Genomic DNA, 16,791 nt, shown 5'->3' on the forward strand with positions numbered 1-16,791 from the left:
TGCACAGTTGGCTGGAAAGGATGCTGCTCTACCTAAGCACATACAGGAAATTGTATGTTTTTTTTCTTCCTCTTGAGGTTTCTGATTTTCCTAGCAGGTTTCAAAGAACAGTTTTGTGGGTCCTTTCATACCTCTTAGTTACCTTTTAAATATGCCCTGATAGTCGGAACAGAAAGTGACACACTTCCTTGTGATATGCAGGACAATTCACTGTTTATGATCCTAACTTGACCGTGTAATTTGCAAAAATAGGTTGCTCTCATTCTGATTTTTGTCGGTGTACTGGCCTACAGATTATATAGTGCACAACATCAAATATAGAGATTCTTTGCCTGATACTTCTATCATCGATTTAATAAAGGTATTGATTCAGATTTTGAACAATAAATGTCAATCTTTAATTTTACTGTTTTGTACATTTTCCTACAAGATTATGTAAAACGAAGTTTCATAGTCTTATCCATTTTATTGTTAATTTCATGTGTTGCCTGTATACATGAGTCTTTGTGTTGTTGTGATCAGTCATTTTTTATATATTGCGACCAGAGGCAACATCCCGCTGCTTGTGTGAGAGAGCAAGAAGATTTACACAGCGTAAATGTTAAACAGAATATTACTTCTTTAAGACAAAGACTTGATTATTGAGTTGATATTTCAAAGCATCTTTGCCCCCAGATATTAGCAAAGTTAGTGTTACTAAAAGCAACTGCTATGTGTATTTCCTGTAGAAAAGTTTAATCTTTCTTTTGAGATTTCTTAATCCAGACAGAATTTGCTTCTTAACAGGGGTAACCAGAACAATGTTGTTGTCATATGTTCACCTTTCTGTTATCTGATGACCTACTCATTGTAGCTGTCTGAATGAACAGCCAACATCCATTTATTGAAAATGTTCTTCCCTTTCTAAATGATTTTTAACATCTTTTGTCCTTCCTTTAACCATCTAAATGATATTCAGAATATCCGTATTCTTTACACAAAAATAATTTATAAACTGAATAGTCTTGTTGTTTGCTTATGTTTTGGTGTATTTACTGACCATGAAAAAAGAAATGTGTGCATATCAGTGACCCTTGTGAGGTTGGTCAAATATGTTTGGGGGATAGGGAGTGGGTGGTACTGAGAAACATTACAGGGTGTTTGTCCATCCTTTCAAAAGCCTTAAATTCATATATCCAAAATTAAATATATTGAATTTATATATATAAAAAGTAAGCTGGACTTAAATGCAAATACAGGTCTTAGATTTTGTATTAGTGCGACAGTTATTCTTGTAGAACTTTTTTTTTAATTTTTCTCGTGAGACTTTTCTCTGTCAAAAGTTTGAGTTGAACGCAAACATCTGCACTGCATTGTAATATACCTTTGCTAGCTAGCTAGCTTTATGCATCCTTTATGGATTAGTGTAAATTTGTTTCTTGTTGGCTGGACAAAGTTTGTACATTTCTGTGAAGATAAGGGCCTTAAATTTTATTCAGAGTGGTCTTAACAAGGTCTTATGACATCTTAAATTGGAATTGATTTCTCAGTATTTTAGTCACCAGATTTACGATTAGATAATCTTTTAAATTCATTAGCATTTTCTTGCCACATGATTTTCCTTATCTGTCAAAAGTATGAATAATTTTGGGCTTCCATATATAATTCCACAAACTCCATGATCTTGTTTGAACCAAGCCACCAAATGATGTGTACTCACCGAATGATGTGTACTCACATAAAAATTACGTTTTTATTGTAACTATCTCTTGTGTTCCAGGATATTAAGTAGCAACCAGAATGCATTTCCTTTAATGAGCTGTGATGAGAATACAGTTACTAAGCAATAAGGTGTTATTGCTACTTTGTTACTGTTTGATGCCCACTTTAAAAATACCTTGTTTGTATCTATCACTTCCTAATGACAGGAAGCTACAACAAGAACAGACTCTTTTATGACACACTTTGAAAACAGAAATTCATCCTGAGGTAGGTGTCTCAGTTGATGTGAAGGAAGGAGTGAGGCATCATAGGAGGTTCAAATTGAGCCACCTCAGAGCCATCAATGGAGGGTGCCAGAGAGCCCCTTTTGTGAATAGGGTCACAGCTGGGGTGTCACAGAAAGAACCCCAATTGTTACTATCATTGTTAACATCTTACTCACAGTCTCTTTATTTCAGGTGTCGCTTATGTAAGCTCATGTTGTGAGACAGTTGACTGTTGAGTTTGAGTTGCCTTTCCAGTCATATTGCAGTATCTTTTAATGAAAGAAAATGGAATGTTTCCCTACTGGCTAACACAAAATTGAGCAAGCCTAAAACCAAAATTGCTCATGTAAGGTTTCTGCAGCCTGTGGCATTGACATTCATACTTTGCATAGACAGACACCACAAATAGATGAGTAACAAGATAAAAAACATATTTTTGGTGCATTGGTGGTATTCAGTAAAAAAAAAAAAACAATTTGAGCTTTCAAAGTCTGTAAGTTTTATTATAACTTTCTTCAAGCTTAGGGACACTGCAGAGTTTCATGTAACTTAAAAAAAGGATGTGGAAAGACGGGATATTCTTGGATTGCTTAAAATTGCTCGTCCTATGCTATTTTTGACTTGTCTCAGAAGTTAGTTTGGATCTGGGATGGATGAAAACCAATAGGATTGGCTCATTATTGTGCTTGGTCACCAGGGTAAATACTATTAGCAGAATAAGCTGATGAAATGTTTTTCTCTGTTTTAAGCATTGAAAACATAGCGGAACATACTAAAAATCAGAGCTTGTAGAGTTCTGTATGAACCATGAGTTTAATAGTATACAAACAGATGGCATGTCAAATCTGAATTCTTGGTCAAAATTTCAACTTCAGAAGACATTCCAATGGATTTCTTTCTATTTCGCCAAAATAGAAAGAAATTTGCTGTTAACTACAATTATCAGCAATCTTTGGGTATTTTATTTTTTATGGGTCAAATTTCCCCATGAATGAAGCGGGAGATATTGGAAGATTTTAAATATATCTATAACTTTAGAGAAAATATTTTCTTTCTTTTTCTACCTAATAACATCCTACCTAACACATCTGATGCAAATTTTAATTAATTTTCTAAATATAAGCTATCAGAAAACATCATGCCACTGTAATGTTTTTCACCTGAACTGAAAACAATGCACTTGTTTCTATCCACATTTCTAGGGGCTAAACCCTTAAAAAAAACAATGATTTGTTCCATTTTTCAAAGTCAGTGTTAGTAGTGTTGATTAACTATGCTATAGGACCTGAGCCTATCAATATTAAAGTGATGTTTTCAGGTGTAATGTTCTGCAGTGATATGATTTAGCATGTTTAACATAGACATGCTGTCTTAGATGACAGGGAAAATGTTGCTCTCCCTACCCCCAATTTCTCTTGGACTTGCAGATGTGCTCATGCATACTGCTTTTAATGATGATTTCAAAAGACAGCAAAACTCTGCACTGCTACACTATGTTGGTCTTGTGAAGTCAGCAGGAGGAGAACCAGTGCATATATTTGGTAACTGGATCAACAGCTATTATGGAATCTTTTATTGTAATATAAATTTTAAGAGCAATATTAAGTCATCCTAAAGATGGCTGTAATTGATTTGATTGATCATCTCATAGATTTAAGGTCTTTTATTTATTCTACAATAAGTGCATTTATTTAATTAATATATTGTTTCATGACTGCATATGCTCTTGAGTTTAAAAGAACAGTATTATGTAAAATTGACTTTTTTGAGCTTTACATCCTGTTATAATGTAATTCTTTCATCAAAAACAACCTGGACTGTTGCCTTTATTCTTTCATTTATGTTTGAGAAGTCCTTTAATTTCCTGTGGCAACCATTCAGTTGTGCAAAACACCTAGATGGGACAGAGCATCGCCTTCGAAGACAAAGCTCTTTTTCGGAACTGCAATTCTCAAGTTTCTGAGCTTCAGCACTACAGACCACCTCTTTCCCGTGTTTCCCCACTCAGCTCCTTCAGACTAGCCAGCAGAAATTAGCCAATTCCTGGTTGAACTGTGCATCACCCGAGCGCATCAACTGAGCTCAGCTGAGCTTCTCCATGCAACGCTGGTAAAAGCATTAAAGGGTTAATAGAGGAGAGCTGTTGTGATGACTTCCTGAGGGTGGAGTTGCAGAAAGAGCAAGAGTTTCTTAAAGAGACAGAAGCCCAGTTTCACAGGGTTATATCACAAAGTCAAATTTCTATATATAGTTATATATATAATTTTTAATAACAACTGTTGGTAACATACTTGACTGTGCTATAAAATGGCACAACATATCTGGAAAACACATAACACTGCATGTTAATGCATAATTAGAGCCAATTTCTGCGTGGTATTCCTGAATTTAATGGAAACAGTGTCTTTGCACTACTGAATGTAATCCCACTCATCGGAAACATGTAGAATGGGTTCAGTCACGACACAGCAGCTGATGTGTACCTGAGTCACGGTCTTGGTTCTCTAAATGTTGTCTCAGAGGGAAAAAACTGTGATGCAACAGATGCACTCTGATCAAATAACTTTAAAGTGATTGTTCCACCTCTGCTGTTCAGTCAACACCTTGTAATGATGACAAACCATCTACACTGAGCAGTTGCTTTAAATTTTGGTCAGCTGGAAGATCAAGTTGTCATCCTTTTAAGTTTATTCTAATGAAAATGTGTACATGAAAAGGAATTTATTGCAGTATATTTCATGAAAGCCCATCTGGGGGCATATGATCACCTGCAGTGACCCTCTGGGTTTTTTCACATTTTACAAGCTCTTCTCTAGAGCATCTGGCTTAAACTGACTTAAACACACAATTTATTGTCATTTTATACAATATAAAATAATGGAAATCAGCCTGGTAAACACACCTCCTGAGCTTTATGCCTCTTGTGCATTCTATTCTCCATTGTTTTTTTTCTTTCTTCAGAATTTGTTATAAAAGAGGCATGTTGGAAAGTTGGTTGCAATGGGTGTGGAAACTTGGGATGAGTGACTTTATTACAGCCCTTTATTACAAGAATGTCTCAAATCCTCTGGGCCAAGTTGCAGCTGTGGCCATGAGTTGCCCCCCCGCACCTCTTTCCTCTCCAATGTTGTCTCTTTTGAATCCTCATCATGTTTGGCTGCATTTGCCTCCTCTCTAGCGCTGTTGTGAAATCTCTAAGCCTTTATCTTTTTCTTCATGACTAGGCTAGCTCGACATGCTGAGGAATTATGAGCAGCTATTCCCATCAGCCAAACGTACATCATCATTGGCGACTGCTGATTTGTGTTATATCTGCCCTCCACCACTCCTCCAGATCTGGGGCTTATTTTAGCTCGGCAGAGAGAAGAAAAAGGCTCAGACACGAGTATTTTTAGAAATATGTGGTAATAGGGCTCTTTTTAAAAAAATTCAAAGTGTCATGTATAGCCCTACAATTGTTTGTTTTGCTAACTTTCCGTTGCATCCTTCAGGGAGAATTCCAGTGTGCAACACTAGCTTAGCAGAGCTGGGAATGTCAGCAAGGCCTAGGATGCATGCTTATGATGGACACGTCTGCTAATGTGAGTGGGGATGAGGTAATGTGCTGTACCACACTGCTCTAATTTGGAAGCAACCTTTGACTTACTCGAATGCTTCTTTGTGTCATAGCTATCAAAAAGTCAGTTTTACTCAGCAACCTTGAAGTTACAAAGTAAAAAAAAAAAACAACTTATTTTATTGTTTTATTTCAGGTCAGACCTAGGGTTTGTTGAGGCAGTTATTTTTTTCAGTGGGAGCATTATCCAATGGCTGTCGATCATTTACAAATGATTCTGTGTTTTGAGGATTTTTTTAATTATTATTTTTTGGCCTTGTGCTGAAGCAAAGGCTTGAAAACTCCTTTTCTGTCAGGCTACTACAGTGTGCGCCCAACCCACCCCCATCCCCCAGTCCCAAGAGAATGTAGGCCTCAGCCCAAGCTCTGTGCGGCTCTAATGCTGTAACTGGACAGCCTTCATTGGGTCAAGTGGAGATTTGCCTTGGAATCTAGGGGAGATTTTGTAATGCTCTCACCAACCACCAGTGTGTCAGGATAAATACAAGTTTGAATAATTGGGGAAAAAATGATTCTGTCTTTGGCACAAGATCACAGATTTGAAACAAAATGCAACAGCTTGAGGGCAAAAAGTTGAATGTCAGGAACATGTCTTGTCTTATCAGTTTCTTATCTGCATACCTTTGATTTCTTAGACTAGATGTTTGCTGGAAATGTACCAGAGATTTGTGGCCAATTGTTGATCTATCATTTTTTTAAAGGTTTGACCTTCGGATACAGATATTAGTCCACTTGTCGTTTTCTTGACATAAAGCTTCAATAATTTTTTAGTACATTGGAAGCAAATGCAGATAGTGCAAAAAGTGAGGGAGTGCACATTGTATTAGAGGATTTCACTTTTTTAAAATGAGGAGAATTTATAGTTCAGTTTTATGTTAAATTTATTAGGGAAGTTAACGTTATTAAAAATGACATTTTGTGCCTGTAGGACGTGGACTGGTTTTGGCCCATTTTCAGCCAGTATTCCAGTCATGCAACTGTGTGTGTGTGTGTATATATATATATATATATATATATATATATATGTATATATATATATATTTATGTATATTTGCATTATGCATAGTGTTTTGTAAAAGTGATTCACACCTCATGGCAAGGTCCTGATCAGTAATAGTATGGTCATACAAAAATCAAACTTGTTTGAAATTCTGGTTGTTCCTTGAGGGAATCTCACTGTTTAAGCAGCGCCAAGAGTCAAATTTACCTGAAGCTCTTACACTCACAAGTCACTCACTGGAATGTTTCTTAAGAAAGTATAAAAGTAATTTGGCTTATTATAATTAGTACAGCAAGTAATATGATGTATTATTATCATAATTAAATTTTGCTTGCTTGAAAGTAGATGTGTTGGAAAAAACACAGGCAGAATTTTGAATACTGGAGCTTATGAACTTTCAGCATTTTCAAAGTCATGTGAAAGAGAAAATTTTTTCCTTAAACATTTCTATCTGCATATTTGATTTAAGTTCACTTATCACTCTCATAGCTGCAATACACAACTTCAGTAAAAGTATGCAGTTAAATGTAGAGAAGTTGAAGTTTCTCTGCATAGAACATCAACTACTGCAATGGACTGGCGACCTGTCCAGGGTGTACCCTGCCTCTCGCCTGAAACGTTAGCTGGAGATAGGCACCAGCACCCCTCCTGATCCCACTAGGGACAAGGGTGTTAGAAAATGGATGGATGGAGAACAGCAAGTAATGCAAAGGAAGCATGTTTGTTTTTGTTGAGCATTTTCAGTCTTGGTAAGTGTCTCCTCACTTTCATTGTTTTCTTCTTCTTCTTCTTCTCCGTAAATCACAGAACCTTGCATTGTAATCGTAAAGATAGAGCTGGAGGTGAATACAACTGAAAATATTGTGCACTGTATGCCAAGCTTTACTTGACCTTTGAGATTTCCAGAAGACTGCCAACATTTCCAAATTCAGCATGTTCCATGATGGGCAAAGGTTGAAAGCACAAAATCAATAAAATAGAGAAACTCTGGTGACATCTCACATCTTTCTGCTTTCTTTTTAATCACTTTAATGGCTCTTAAAATATCAAACTAGAGATTTTTTTCTTGCTGACCACAAAGTGTTGTTCCCCTGATCTGGTAGCACTACGATTTGTTTAATTTACTCATGAGGAGAGGGGAGAGTACAATTTTGCAACACATAATGTACATTTTCTCCTGTGTGTTTTATTTATTGAAGAATAATAGAGAGACTAATACAATAGGAGATTCTCTTGAGGGAACTAAGCTTTAGAGCAATCCAGAGTGAGGACTTTCACCACCCCACTTAGAAGTACATTGGAGAACAGTTTTGCATGGCTTTCTCATTCTAAAAAGCCTGAAGTTAATCTAAGCAATTGTCCAATTAAACTGTGATTGGAGGAAGCTATGCCAGTCAAATCATCCAACCCCACTGCACTGTGTCCCTCACTCTGTCTTGTGTCCTCTCTCACCAACAGACATAAAAGCGTTCATCATACGGAAACACACATATGTCAGAAGTGCAAAGCCAGAAGGTCTCAAACCTTAGGATAATTGCAGTTCTGCAAAAATCCCGAAAGGGTTATAAGGAAGTACTGAAATTATCAAGCCATCAAAGAGACCAATGCATGCAGACACTATCGCTTATTTTTATAGACAAGGACCTTCCTGCCCCATATCCAGCTATTGTTTCCTGGTAGTACTCTGGGCCTCCATCAGATAGGCCATAGGGTTTCTTGCAAATGCTAAGCAGAGGAAAGGTACATGATTCAGTTAGTGCTGCTGCTATCTTAGATTTAAAGATTTAGATGCTTATTCAGAATAGAATCATAAAACAGCAAATAATTATATAGTATTTGGCTGACTTTGTGTCAATGTGAACAATTAAATTACATAACATTTCTCAACCCAGATTCTGTGTGGGTAACATCCAGAAGCATGCAGCTGCAGCTCCTATAAAGTCAAGTATCGTAATATATTATGTCTAAGAGCTTCTTATTCATACTCAAGACCATATTGGCATTTAAAACTTGTTAACTTGACTCTAAAGCCCAAAGACAAAATTTTTATAATAGTTGGCTTTATTATTGTGAACATAATGACCTTTTTCACCCCATCTCTAAAACCAAATGCAACGTTCAAGCAAACATTTGGAACGAGAGCAGCACTGGTGCAAAAATAATGGTCAGGATTAAAACATGACATTGGAATACTTTGTTGGACTTAGCTAAGCTTTGATTTATTGCTAAAATGTTCCTCTCAGATTTCAAAACTAATGCATAGTTACTGTGCATATGTGAACATTTGCTAAGTAGTATTCTCCAGCCTTTGTGTAATAATTGATCAATAACATGACTAATTTAATTACTAGCAATACAATCAGAAGATCTAAAACAACTTGATTGCTGATATTTTTTTTTTGCCAATGCTGTATAACTTAAATTTTGTGGACTAAAATTAGTCACTCCAACATGACCACTGACTGCTTTTCTTATGTTTACCTTTTTACCCAAACCTGGTATGTCTGGCAGGATTTCTTGAAAGTTTTGTTTCCCACTGTGGTGTGAGTAATTCTCAGCTCAGCTCACCAGTCTGGAATTCTTCTCAATCGACAACTCACTGATCTAATGTAGATTTAATACAATTTGGATGTGACTCATCCAGAGAAAAATTAAAAAGCATCACTCAAACCTTTTGAGAAAGGGTATATATATATATATATATGTTTTTTTTTTTTTTTTCCTTCGTAGAATTAAACAGATTTGATGAATCCTTGAGATCTAAAAGGGGAAGAGGGTAGCTAAGTTCTAACACTAAATGAATTCCCAAGCTAATGGCTGGAAGACTACATAAAACTGAAATCCTATGGGCCCTCTGCTACACTGTGTAAACCGTAATGATGATGACGGTATACATAATTTATATTGTGAGTCTTTATAAAAAAAGACTAAGTGAGAAAACGCACAGGGAATGACTCAGTGGACCAGATGTGCATTTCTTTTTTGGGGGTCTTACATTCCCCTCTCTGTGTCTTTTATCTTTCAGTTTGTATGATCATTCTGTTTTCATTTGACAAAGAAAGAAAATGTGAAGATAGGACACAGCTTAGCATGCTTTGGCTTCTCTCATTGTGCTTTATCTTTTGAAGTCAACCAGGTAAATAAATGATCAGCAGCTGTATTACTTCATTTACTTTAGCAACCGGCCACAAAGATACTATTTAAATGGTTTCATTTGTTGTAGCATACTGTGCATACTTTGTGAAACTTTCAGTAGACCCATTTTGTTTTTTTATTTTTATGGTCAAATTACATTAAAGGTGTATTCAAACACCTTCACTCATCCCTAAATTGGGTAAATGTGCTAATAGTAAAATCAAGAAAATTTTATTTTGTAACATTCTACTTTGCAATTGCACTTTTGCTTAGATCCCAAACTTTACGAGTAATCAGATAAAATGATCTCTGTCACGTCTACAACATCAGGAAATTGTTTTAATTTGGATATTAATATTGAATATTGTGATGACGAGCTTAATTTTCCTCACTTCTCTGCATAGATGTCTCCTCTGTAAGCTGTTCCCTGAGTTGAGAGGCTAAGCTCATGTTCATTCTCCTAGCTTCATGCAGACTGGTTCTAAAAATTTTCTGACTTCTGCAAACCTTGGTTAGTATGCAAGGAAAAAGGTGAGAGGAAAAGCTATGATTCTGTCCCTTTTTTTCTAAATCAGTTGCATCGGATTATGAATGTTAGAAAGCCTTGATCATCCTCCATGTCAGAGAAAGATGGACACATGTAAGGCTAAGTAGTTACTCAACTCTGCCATTTATGGCAGAGAAGCGCCTGTCTCTACTAGCTAATGGTTGCTCAACTTCTCCATTAAATTTTTGTCTTTTAAATATTTTATTGTGAATAAAACTCTGCAAGAAGCAGTAGCATGTTGTAGTCCATAATCATTTTCCTTCTTCCCTGCTGTCATTATGTAGCTGTGAAGTAGGCCTCTGTTAATCTTTCTGCTGCTTTGGATTGAAAAACCCTGTTGGGCTTTAGAGAACTACACTTTGCTCTCTGTTGCCTACATGTTCAAACGCACATACAAGCTTGGAGTTAAAACTACATCCGCTGGTTGGTGCTTCCACACAGGTTAAAGGTTCTGCTGTTTCTGTGTGAATCTAAACTGATGAATGAATGACCATATCTTCCTGTGTAATAATTACTGTGTGGTGTGTTGATCAGAACATATACCAAGCGTGAAGATTTGCTACTATTGTTCAACACCTTAGTTCTTTTAAATGGCCTTTTAGGAGAGCAGCTGGGTGATGCAGTAGATGGTTACTGTGCTGTCTGAGACTGTTCTTAGTCTCTGCATAAGTCTAAAAGTTTCAATTTATGCATAATCTTGATCTTTAATGTTGTACACGTAGATTAATACATATTAAAACTAAACTGTACTATAATTTTTAAATGTCCCTAGAGGAAAAAAATAAAGGCATTGTGGACAAACAGGGTTAAATATCAATTAGGATTGCTATCCGAGGTCCTGACCTTTGGGGGTCACATTCTTAAGCCTGACTGCTTCTGGAGCTAAACTGGTATGAAAGCAAAACAGAGGCCCTTCGATTAGTGTTGGTGTCACCATCAGTGTGTGTAGCATGACCGAGTTCAGCTGGAACTGAGGTCATATTGATTGGGCAACAACCCCGGGCTGTCTTATGATACTATCAATTCTTAACTGTATCAATTATAATTGTGTATGAAAAATATTCCAAAGGTAAAGACAGCTCACAGGATTCGGGTACAAACACTGGGAGAGTATACCAGGTCACATGACATTGATAATCCGGGAATAACACAAAATACTCTGAAAAGATGAACTTGTCACTTTCAGGTGTCTAGAAATTTCACATGAAACATAAAACAGACTTGTTCAGGTCCACAATCCTCTTCCTAATATCTTGCCAATTTTATTTGATGTTTCCATGATGTCACACAACGATCCAGTCTGCTTGGGGTGTTATATAAGAAAAACAAAAATTACAGGTCATCTACAGAGGGGTTTCCAGTTGTGTCAAATGATATGGAAGTCATGACTACCCAAATTGCCAATTTGTTTAAACATTTTGGTGTGTAAATTTGGTCAGTGTAAATCTGAGTTTAAACTCGGTCAAAAACTCTTTCTCCCTTTTTCTACCAGGAAGTCATTGTGACTGGAAAATATTTCACTTTATAATATAATAATATATTCAACTGTAAAATTCTTTCTCTGTTTCTTGTCTATTAGTTCTCCCAATGCTACTATCTTGTGGGTTTTATTACTATCAGAATATGTATTTCTTTCTTAAAATGTAAAACATTCTTCTACTGCAGATTAATGTTTTGATATGCAGTCAGAAGTCAACCAAACAAAACTGTTTTAATCACAATAGGAAGATGAGTTTCACAGTATCTCTATGGTCTTGAATTGTCATAAGTCTTCTGTGGTCAGTAACTAAAGTGAGTCTGTTGGAGCGCTCTCTGCCAGTCTCTTCACATTACTTGATGGGTATTTCTAACACAATTTGCATCATAACCAACATGTGCATGTTGGTGTTTGTTCAGTGAGTCAGCTTAGAGGAGGTGGCACTGGTGGAGTCGTTATTTTAAAATAATGACTTGGGATGCTCCATGTGATACATGGGTTTCAGAAAAAAATGGCCAAAATGATTACCCATGAGAGAAGATGTTACATAAACCTCAAACTCCCACATTTTCATGTTTTACAGCATTTACAGACTGTGACGGAAATAAAGATAAAATAAAGCTACAATCTGAAATGTTCTCAGCTAGCTCTGGTATTTTATAATGCTATTTCTTAAATATTTAAGGTTCAAGACTTCAGCCAACTATAAAGAGAAAATGAACTGCAGGGAAGAAGTCACATGTGATTTTCCAAGCAGTTCTTTGGTCTGTTTCTCTAACCACAGCAGTACTTCAGTCTCTCACTTTCTGCCATCTTTTTTGCTGCTACTGTGTCTGTCCCTTGCATGAAAGGCAATGTGGTGGATAGCTCACTGCCTTTCCTGCTGTTCATAATGACCAGTGTGTCGTGATAGTTCCCCAAACAAGCAGCTGTTGCATGTTAACCAGCCCATTCAGTCCATTTCTAAAAGTCCAGTGGGAAAGTGAACCAAACCAAGTGAAGGTGACATTTGTTGGCAATCCCCTGCACAGTCACACAGTTCTCTGTACTATTCAGATTTAAAAGGCAATAAGATTAGGCCACTTTATACATCAGAAGGTCAAACTTGGAAGTATTTGATCCCAGATCAAACTTCAGTAAGCCAACTTGCCCTTAAGTGCTTTCGCTTGTTTGTCAGGTATGCTAAAAAAAAATTTATGATGATGTGTACTTTTTCTTTTAATCTTTAATCTTCATTATAAGTTATTCTTTACTCAGAGCTGCTTTGTTTTCTGAAATGCTGAGTAAATATCAGCATACAACCTAATCACGACAGTTTTTCAGAAAAATTGTTTAACTTGCAGGTTAAAAGCTTTTACAACCTCTCTCGTGTTTATGCAAATAAATATACTGACATAGTGGAAGGCAGAAGTTACTTAAAAGATTAAACTACACAGTAAAAACAGCCAATGTAGAGTAAAAGCATCTTCAAGAACAGTTCATGTTTCTAAATATTTTATACATTTTGTATAATTGAGAAGGATGTGGGGATGTAGCCTGTTGTCAAAAACACTTTGAAACTTAACTATTAATTATTCCACACTGTGATTAACATTAAACTCAAACAATACAGTGAATGTATATTAACAGTTGCTGTAAAACAAACAAAAAAATCATCTCTTCCTCACTTCAAAGAAATAGTATTTTTATCTCTTGCTTTAATTGTATTGAACGTCAATAGGATGCAACGGTAGCTATTCACGGTCATAGTGGTAACCATGAATAGCCTCCACTTCATCCAGTACTTTCTCTGATGTGTAAAATTCTAAGAGGAGCTACTGAATAATGTAAGAGCCTCTTGCTCTGCCACACTGTGTGCTTTATTTGTCTAGCTTGTGTTATGGGTTGGAGGTATCTGTGAAAAAGAAGGATAGAAATTGATTATGCGCGTTTGACGAAAACACTGCAGGACTTGGTAAAAACAAAGCAGCAGACCAGGCATACTATTGACCTGATTGGATGGGGAAATAAGTTTCAGAGACACAAACCTTGATTGTTGCCAAAGAGGATAAATGGCTTTAATAGAGAAAACTCCAGGCTTTATTCCAGAGGGATAGGCATTGGACATAGATAATGACTCATCTGGATTCAAGGGATTTCTCCGTGGGGGGGAACTTTCATCCCAAATAAAGTGTCAGCTTTGTTTAGTACAAAGTATGTAACTAGTTATCTGAATGTGTGAATATATCTGCATCTTCCCACCTCTTTTCAAGGTTGTAAGGTTTATAGATGTTCACGCTCATTATGAATGATTTGGGAAATAATTCACTAGACAGTAGCATTCATCTGGTAATTATGATGTCAGTTGTGGTATTGTTGTTTTTGTGCAACTTAACAATCTACACGAAACCAGAAATGTTTTCTTTAGGAGTTAAATTTGCAAGCTTTTTTTCTTAAACGTTCACATAGTGATAGATCTAGACCTGACCCCTTAAATAGTCTTTCCTTTCATAACTTCTGGATATTCGCAAACACACCTTCCAAAGCTAGCTTAATACTGCCGTAGTCTGAGATCCTTTATATGGACACATGAGAGTAAGACAGTGGTGTAAAAATCCTTCTCACGTGCAAAGGCTTTTCTGTGCAGAGAGCATGCTTATTCTGTTATGTTATATAACACCTCACAAGTCTGTATCATTGCAAATAGCTTCTTTTTTTTTTTTTTTTACATTAATAAGGGGATTAGGATTGATATTCAACTTAGCTGTAAGGGGAAAATGGGTCTCTGCTCAGTCACAAGTCAGGAAGATGAGGCTCAGCAGTACGGAGAGCTTATCTACTTTAATGGACATGTCTGCAGCAGAGAAGGCATGTTTTCCTGCTCGTTCGTATCAGTAGCATTACAATACAAAACATTTTCAAATCTTGTTAGAATAATAGAAATTGAGGACAACTTGGAAAAAACATTCAGCAATCCTTTAAGCTTTTGCTTCAACTGAAGTCAGGCTAACTTTGGCTTATTTGCATAAATCATCATAGAAAATCCTTCATATCTGAGCTTTACTATCTGTTATTTTGAAGGACATGCCATGTATTCAGGTGAAAACAATTAAAGTCTGTAGGAATGAAGCATTTCAGTGATCAGAATGACTTTACTTTATTTAAAGGCTGCCCCATTAATTCTGAATTTAATGTATTCTTTTTTGTTGTGGACAAATATTTGTCAGATTGCTATACGGTAGTTCAAACGGGACAACACTTTGCTTCTTAAACAATACAGCTTAAGAAGAGTTTCTATTTGCATTTAACAGCTTAATGTCTTTACTTTGAAGTTAAACCACACTAGCAATTAAATATGTATTTCTGTATGGGCCACCTAGTACTATAGTTTTCACCATTCAGTCCTCCAATGATCACAGTTATCTTACATCTGGCTTTAATCTAAACAGTAAACCTTTTAGTGTATGTGTTTTGTTTGCATATTTGAATGCATGGAAGAATCGCATACTTTTTATCAGAGTTCATAAACCTGTGAGATTACACCAGACCCCAGAGTGTAAAAATCCTGTTTGATATAAACTGTTCATGAGCTCACTCTGTGTAAATGAGTCACTGCTATAAAATCCACACCATACCGCCCTGGTAGGATAATCAGGACATAATATTTCACTTCATTGTATCAGAAAATATTATTTTCTGTCTTTTTTTTTTTTTACATCCTGGGGGAATTTATACATTGTAAACACATTATTCTGCTTTAGTTTTATATTAAGCAATATTTAACTTTGATGTGCAAGTCCACCTGTCTCAAGTATGAGTCATCAGAGTCCCATGTCAGTCACAAAGGATCTGGTGGGAGTTAAACATTTGGATACTGAGTCTGAAGTACCAAATAAAATCAGACACCTCACCTCTCAAATTCTAATTAAAATAGGTTAAAAAAAATTAGCACCACTGTTTTTTCAGTCTCATTAAATAATTCCCAAGGTTTCTTTCCAAGCAACCATGAATACTGTGTGAATCATGTGGAGCCATGTTGTAAAAAAAAAATTAATAAGAGAACAAGATGAATCTGGAACCAAAATAGCTCTAAACTTGGCCAGAGTCTGTTTTCTATTCAACACTCCATCCAACATCGACTCATTTGGCCTCATCCTAAAAGCTGTAAGATATTTTGCCCTTGAACACAAATACAATTCAGGGCAGTTGACATGCTTTTCATGACCAGTTAGCAACTCAGAAATTATGGCCCATGATTCATGAATTATGATTCATAGTGGTCAGTGTGTTATGCACCCAAAGGAATGGAAAATAAAGGGTGTGGATAAGAATTCAATAAAGATGTCACTTACTAAGTAATTGTTATCACGTCAAAATTTGACACTTGTAATTATAGTCAGAATCCACATTTGATTGTAATTTACTTTGCTTAGAGGGTGTAAAAATTGGCCTAAATAGCTTAACATTAGTAACTTGATGAGAGTCGGTAAAGTTTTTGAGAATGAAGTTAAGACATTTCTACTACTAATGTTGTATTGTATTCTTCTGTACTGTTTGACAATCCACAAATTAGGGACATAATGAATAATGTCATAATGAATAACAGGAGCTTGTGTTGCAAGTCCTAAATGTCAATATTTCCTGTATAAAGAAAGTATCTTACAAAGCTGCTAGACAGCTGTATATGGCATGACTTTGGCTAATTTCACATTTGAAAACTGAAAACTTTAAACTTTTTGTGTCAAAGCATCACAGAAAAATGCCCAAAAAATATAACGCATTAGACAATGACATTTTAAGAGTCCTAATTATTGTTTAAAATTTAAAACTAATACTAAAACTAATAGTCATTCAGATTAAAATTAAACTCACTTTAAGCTGTTTACAAATTCCTTGACAATGATACCTTTTTCTTTTCAACACATTTCACTTGGCTGTTTTTAAGTAGCATGGACTGCAATCGATCATCTTTAGATAAATTCTAATTAATCATCTTTAGTTCAAAATGATTGTCATCATTAATTTTGGAGCTTTAAAGTAAGAAACCTATAACATTTTGAAGATGAATTA

The 16,791-nt window shown here is 35.9% G+C and overlaps 1 protein-coding gene across 5 annotated transcripts in view; it reads left to right on the forward strand.

Annotated features, from left to right (window-relative positions):
* taok3a (TAO kinase 3a) overlaps positions 1 to 16,791 on the forward strand; it is a 60,021-nt gene that overhangs the window by 1,546 nt on the left and 41,684 nt on the right. The gene's annotated exons all lie outside the window — the stretch shown is intronic.

This window comes from Gambusia affinis, linkage group LG03, assembly GCF_019740435.1.
Source record: "Gambusia affinis linkage group LG03, SWU_Gaff_1.0, whole genome shotgun sequence".
Classification (NCBI taxonomy): domain Eukaryota; kingdom Metazoa; phylum Chordata; class Actinopteri; order Cyprinodontiformes; family Poeciliidae; genus Gambusia; species Gambusia affinis.